Below are 7,491 nucleotides of genomic sequence, written 5' to 3'. Positions count from 1 at the left end.
ATGCTTTTCTTTTTCTGTGTTCTAGAAACCAAGTCCTCAGTGGTGTTCTGAGACTGGGATTTTACTAAAACAAACAGTAATACTTACTGTAGACAGTGGTGTTTGGGAGTAACTGCTGTTGGCTTTTATGACCTCATGTATCTATCTCTGTCCCTGAGAGGAGCTGAAGACAAGGAGATGGGTATGGAGGGGGTAGAAAGCCCCAAGCTGCTTACGTGTTTGCTCTTCGGAGCCCCAAACAGGGAATTGTAGGATCAAGGCAGAGAGGAGCCCTGGTTTCTAAGAGCGTGCAGGTAAAAGCTGGAAGTAAAAAAAACAGGTCATGTGGGCAGGAGAGAAGGAGCTGCTTTGGAGCTCAAGTGGCTCCGAGCAGGTGTGTAAGCAGGTGGGTGTGGGCAAGAAGCCTACAGACCGTGGTGTTGACACCTCAGCTCTCCCATTCCTTCCACCACCCTCGTACACTTTCACATATGATCCTCCATTCCCTCTCCTTCACTCACCCAGTGGAAACTACGAAAGCATGTGTCTGGAACACTCTGAGACAGTCTCTGTCTAAGTGTCTGCTCTACTGGCCCTACCAGCAAAAGCCAGGGTACTGGGCTCTGACATCAGACTGCACAGTTCTGAATCTCAGCTTTGTCACTTATTTACTGAGTGGCCTTCCTTAACCTTCTGTCTCCATTTCATGACTCATCTGTAAATTGGCCAGAACAGCCCACTGGGTTGTTGTGAGAATTAAAAGTGACAATAGAATAGCTTAGCATAGTATCCCTCTATGCTAATATTGAATAGTATATCTAATTAGTCTCTCATAGTAATAGTAAGCTCTCAAAAAACACTAATCTTATTTTACTCATAATTGTCATTACTACACATGTCGATACTTTACATGCACTCTTTTCTTTAAAAAATATTTATTTTATTTATTTTAGAGAGAGAGTTTGGGGGGGTAGTGGGAGTAAGGGAAAGGGGGAGAGAATCTTGAGCAGGCTCCATGCCCACCCAACACAGAGCCTGCTGCAGGGCTCGATCCCATGACTCTGAGATCATGACCTAAGCTGAAACCAAGAGTCAGAAACTTAACCAACTAAGCCACCCAGGCACCCCAACATGCACTATCTCTAATCCTCTCAACAACACAGGAAGGGGTAGAATGTCTGAGAAATTCTAGAAGTTGGTGACAAAGCATCATCTCTCAGATTGCTTCTCCTACCAAAAGAATGATCCAAAAACCTATGGTTGCACAACTTAGCCCCATTTCAAAGTGAGAAAATATGGCTATGGTATACAGAGCTCTCTTAACCTTCCCTTCGTGTTTTTCCTTGCTCTTCCTTGAAACTTCACTCCCAGTCAACATGGGAGAGGCAAGATGATCATTTATCCCAATGTTGTTTGTCTGGTGGGAATAGGGGAAAAGAGTGCCTCCTCCTTCTTGAATGGTAGGATAAGGGGAGCACAGAGAAGCAGGTGAGAGGGGGCAGGGTGCCATGGTCCCTCTGTGCAGATTTGGAGCTCTACTGCTTTCTGAAAAAAAATCCATTTACATCTGGTTAGATTTTAGAACATTAATATTATGCTGTGCTAAACTTTAGGTGCATAGTGGATATAACAGGATTTCATGTGCTAGTCCTGGGACATAATCATTATGCAAAACTATTTGAATTAGAAACAAGTTGTCTCAAAGCTCCAAAAAATAGTCTTAGCAATGAGCCATTAGGACATAAATGGTATAATTTGCGAACCCCCTGTATGATTTTTTAAGTCAACCTTAGTCATTTCCTTCCTAAGAATTTGTAGCAAATCGTCACAATAGAATCAATGATAGATAAGCCTTAGTAACAATCTGCTTTGACCTTATAGAACTGCAAAGCTGTGACCCTCAAAGGGAGGCAGGTGTTCTCTTAGCACCTTTAAATTTCTTCCATAATCTTTGCGCATTGTATCACTGTCATTAGAGGAGAGGTTTCAACTCTCCACGAATATGGAAACGAGAGAAGAAAGGAGAAAAGTCAGGAGGGAAGGGGACAGAGAGGAAGAAAAGAATGAATGGATGAAGTGGCAGAGGATGGGGAAAAAACAGGGAGTATGGGAAGAAAGGAAGGAAGGAAGGAAGGAAGGAAGGAAGGAAGGAAGGAAGGAAGGAAGGAAGGAAGGAAGGAAGGAAGGAAGAGCCATGAATGTGGTTCTCTCTCTAAAATAGCAGAGTTTATTTGCCCATCTATTAGCTGGATTTAAAAGTTCCAACTCTAAGGTTCTATGAATTATTGAATACCTATTAGTGGACTTAGTACTCTGATCGTTACTGGAGGAAAGGGATAGTGAGGAGAATTTAGCAAATAGACATTAGTCACAAAAGTTATCCTAAGGAGCTTACAATTTAATTGGGGAATTAAAGTTAACACATGAAACAATCAAAGGACAGTCCATCCTAGCACATAATGAGGCTCTAAATTACTTGTTACAGATGAAATTGTGAGGTCAGAGGGGAGAAACAGTAGTATGAACCAGAAGAATCAGTAAGATTTCTATGAGATTCGAGACTTGGGCTGTTGCCTGGAAGGATCATGAGAAAGAGCAATAATTGCAATGAAGACAGAGGCTGAGATGAGTCTGTTTGTGGATCATGGAGGCCAATTTGGCTTGGGAGAGAAACTGGCAGGGTGAGGCCAAATCAGCAATGGCCTTGGAAGTCGGCCTAAGGAATTTTAACACAGGATGTGGTAGCAAATAGAAGCAGGCTGGGAGGTTTTTGAGCAGGACTCCTTCCCCATTATTTCTCTTCCTCTTCCCAGTGGATGAGGTGATTTGTGTTGGCCAGAATGACCCTGTGGGTGGTGAACTTCCGAGAATGTGGCAGATGAAAGTGGTGGTGGCATCACCAGGCATCGCATTCTGGTTTCCAGATGGTGATAAATCTAGGCCAGGAAGCGCCACTATTTCCCCAAGTTCTGTGACTTCACAGAAGTTGCAGGAAATGGGGTGGAGATGGGAATAGAGAGCTTTTCTCCACTGCCTCAGAGGGTGGTATTTTACAAGATGCATATGGCACTGGCTTAGATCTGAGATGGTTTCCACATGTGTGCCACTTCTCGTGATAGATAAGAAACAAATCAAAGCAGTATCCTCTTGGCAAAATAGCTCAATGTTGGGTGATACTACCTTCCATCTTTCTAGATCATCAAGATTTTGCATAGATAGAAAAGTTGTCTCTGAAGACAAACGCAAAACACACTTGATGGATTACATAATAATGACTATCCATGAAAACAAATTCACCACCAAAATTGAGCAATCATTATAACATCCTGATTATCTCGGAATAACTGTTTGAAGCCATTGTGATATTCATAAAGTATTGGAGCTTTCACAAAATGAAAACATGCCATAAAGTAAATACCCTTCAACGTTTATGCAAACTACTCAATTTGAATAAAATAAATGTTAATTAAGTTTACATATGCAGATTAATTCTAACTAGCCATGTTTTCATACTTAGTTATTAACCACAGTTTTCTTTTTATGTCTTATTGAAATTAGCCCTATTATTTACAAAATATTAACAAAAGAATGCTTTAAATATCTATGCATTAAATATGAAACATTACCCAAATATGATAAAATGACATATTTAAAAACAATAAGAAATAATTTTGTGGAACATATTTTATGTTAATTTTATATTTTATTTGAGATCAGAGAAACCATATATATTTGTGTCTATCTGATACTGAGAAGCAAGTTTGATAATTTGTTTTATATGAAAATGAATAATCATAACAGTTTTAATTAATGTACCTCCTACAGCCTAAATACATGTCAAATCACATTTTCAACAAACTAAAGTAAGGGTTATTGCTTACAAAATCCATTTTGCAGGTAGAAAAAACTGATTGCAAGAATAAATGACTTGTTTGAAGACAGACCATTAGTAACAGATAAAATCAAATCTTCACTTTAACCTCAGAGTACGTCTCATTAACCTCAGGTATATATACCCACATTGGACAGGATCTTACTCAGCCCGGAGAAGGGCTCACAAAACAAAAACAAAGGATTTTAGGATAAGTCTCCTTAGCATTTGCTGCCTCTTCTAATTCAGGCAGGAAATTAAACCACTGGTTCTCAAACATGGTTAATCATTAAAATCACCCACGAGGCTTAAAAATATGCAATAGTCAGGACCCACACCAGAGCTAATAAAATAAAATCTCTGGAGGTGGAGTCTTTTGAGACTTCTTTTTCCAGAAAAATAACATGTGTTTATTAATGAACTGCCTAACACACTTGTATATTGCTTTTTATTTCCTGTTTGGAAATGTCCTGATCTTCATAATCCTCTTTTTTTTTTGTCATTTCTATTTTCTATATTTTCTGTGCCCCTAGTCTTTTAAAAATATCCCCCCCAAAGGATTTTGATAATCTTGAAGGTTTGGAAGGCAGATAGTATTAGAAGATCTCAAGAACATTCGGTTTTAGAATGAAAAAATTAAAGGGAAATAATTTGGGCTGAAGGTGTCTTACTCATCATCTTGGCAGCATTTCTACAGATGGTTGTCAGGGCAAGAAGATTCGTGAACAAAACAACACAAAGGGAAATATATACAGAGAGGAGACCTGTCTTAGCCAGGAGTAAAAAGACTCAACTACACTAGTTCAATAATCAAGTCTCACTCTGAAAACTGTTTTAATTCTCTAAATGGTAGGTAGCCTTGAATGGAAAAAAAAGGCTCTCTACAGGGAAGAATGGCCATCAATGAAACTTCTTTTATCCTCTTTGCTGCACACAGTTCTATTAACCAGTGTTACAACAAGATTCATCCAAAAACTGAATACACTGAAACAAAACAAAACTAAAAACTTACTATTCCTCTGGAATGCTTGGTAGAGAAATTTAGTTAATCCAGCATTGTGAGACACTGTGATTAGGACGTTTACCATTTCATATAATGTTTTTAGCAGTAAACATCTCCTGAATATAATCCTTTATGATAAACCAAAGAGCATGGTGGATGGTCAGCCATAACTTTAGTTGTCATTGTGCAATTCTTTAGACACAAGTGCACCCACACGAAATTAGCATGACATAACTAAACAAGAATGTCTGTGTTCTATCTACCTTTTCATCACCACAACTTGCAAGAAGACAGTCGACAGGAAGAAGGCATCATGCATGGGTGCATGGGTGCACACATATTCATGTAAGCTATTGGGTGGCTTAAACAATAAACATTTATTTCTCACAGTTCTGGAGGCAGATGTCCAAGATTAAGGCTTTGGCAGATCTGAAGTCTGGTGGGAGCACTGTTCCTGGTTTGCAAATAGCAGTTTTCTGGTTGTTATTATCACAGGACTGAGAGAGAGAAAGCAAGTGCCAGTCTCTTCCTATAAGAACATTAATATGGGGTCTCCATCCTCATGACCTCATTTAAACATAATTACCTTCCAAACTCACTAGTACCTCCATTGTGGATTAGTTTCAACATTTGCATTTTATGCATCTATTGAGATTATCCTAGAATTGTTATCCTTTATTTTGCTAGTGTGGTATATCATGTTGATTGATTTGCAGATATTGAACCATCCTTGCATCCCTGGAATAAATCCAACTTAATCACGGTGTATAATCCTTCTAATGTATTGTTGAATTTGGTTGGCTAATATTTTGTTAAGGATTTTTATATCTATGTTTCTCAAGGATATTGCCTGTGATTTTCTCTTATTATGGTGTTCTTGTCTGGTTTTGGTATCCATGTAATGCTGGCCTCGTAAAATGAGTTTGGGAGCATTCCTACTGCTTCAGTTTTTTAGAAGAGTTTCAGAAGGATAGGTATGAGTCTTCTTTGAAGGTTTGGAAGAATTCACTAGTGAAGTGTCTTGGTCCTGGACTTTTGTTGGGAGTATATTGATTACTGATTCAGTCTCCTTACTAGCAATTAGTCTATTTAGATTTTCTATTTCCTCATGATTCAGTCTTGGAAAACTGTGTGTTTCTAGGAATTTATCTATTTATTTTAGGTTGTTCAATTTTTCATAGGTCTCTTATGATCTTTTGTGCTTCTACAGTATCAGCTATAATTTCTCTTCTTTCATTTCTGATTTTATTCAAGCCCTCTCTCTTAGTGAGTCTGGCAAAGGTTTTCCAATTTTGTTGATCTTCTCAAAGAACTAGCTCTTAGTTTCATTGATCTTTTTAACTATCTTTTTAGTCTCTATTTCTACTCTGATCTTTATTATTTCCTTCCTTCTACTAGCATGGGCATTCATTTATTTTTCTTTTTCAAATTCCTTTAGGTGTAAAATTAGATTGTTTCTTTGAGATTTCTCCTATTCCTTGAAGTAGGCCTGTATCACTATGAACTTCCCTCACCTCATAGATTTGGTATGTTATATTTCCATTTTCATTTGTCTCAAGGTTTTGTTGTAGTTGTTGTTTTTCTCCTTTGATTTCTTGGTTGCCGTATTGATTACTTAGTAGCCTGTTGTTTAATCTCCACATATTCATGATTTTTCCAGTTTTCTTCTTATGATTGATTTATAGTTTCATACCTCTGTGGTCAGAGAAGATGCTTGATATGATTTCAGTCTTCTCAAATTTACTGAGACTTGTTTTGTAGCCTAGTATATGATCTATCCAGGAGAACATTCCAAATGCATTTGAGAAGAATATATATTCTGCTGCTTTGGATGGAATGTTTTAAATGTTTCCATTGAGTCCACCTGGTCTAATGTGTCATTTAAGGCTGATATTTCCTTATTGATTTCCTATTTGAATGATCTATACATTAATGTAAGTGGAGTATTAAAGTCTCTTACTATTATTGTATTGCTATTCATTTTTCCCATTAGTTCTGATAATATTTGGTTAATAGGCCCCTATGTTGGATAAAAAAAAGCATTTACAAATGTTATATCTTCTTGTTGAATTAACACCTTTTTGTTATGTAATGCCTATCCTTGTCTTTTGTTATAGCCTTTGTTTTAAAGTCTATTTTCGGGACACATGAGTGGCTCAGTGGTTAAATGTCTGTCTTTAGCTCAGGGTGTGATCCTGGGGTTCTGGGGTCAAGTCCCACATTCAGCACCCTGAAGGGAGCCTGCTTCTCCCTCTGCCTACGTCTCTGCCTCTCTGTGTGTGTTTTTCAGGATAAATAAATAAAATATATATTTTTTTAAGTCTATTTTGTTTGATGTAAGTTTAACTACCCCAGCTTTCTTTTGGTTTCCGATTACATGAAACATCTTTTTCCATCCCTTCACTCTCAGCCTTCCATTCACATTCATGATGTGAATCTCTTATAGACAAAATATCGATAGGTCTAGTATTTTTTATCTATTTAGCCACTCTAACACTTTGATTGGAGAATTTAGTCCATTTACATGTAAAATAATTATTGATAAGTACGTACTTATTGCCATTTTGTTAGTTGTTTTCTGGCTATTTTGTAGCTCTACTGTGTTCCTTTTTTCATCTCTTGCTTCCTTTCCTCGTGG

Source organism: Canis lupus, chromosome 35, assembly GCF_003254725.2.
Source record: "Canis lupus dingo isolate Sandy chromosome 35, ASM325472v2, whole genome shotgun sequence".
NCBI classification, from domain to species: Eukaryota; Metazoa; Chordata; class Mammalia; order Carnivora; family Canidae; genus Canis; species Canis lupus.
Note: the sequence above shows the minus strand (reverse complement) of the source record.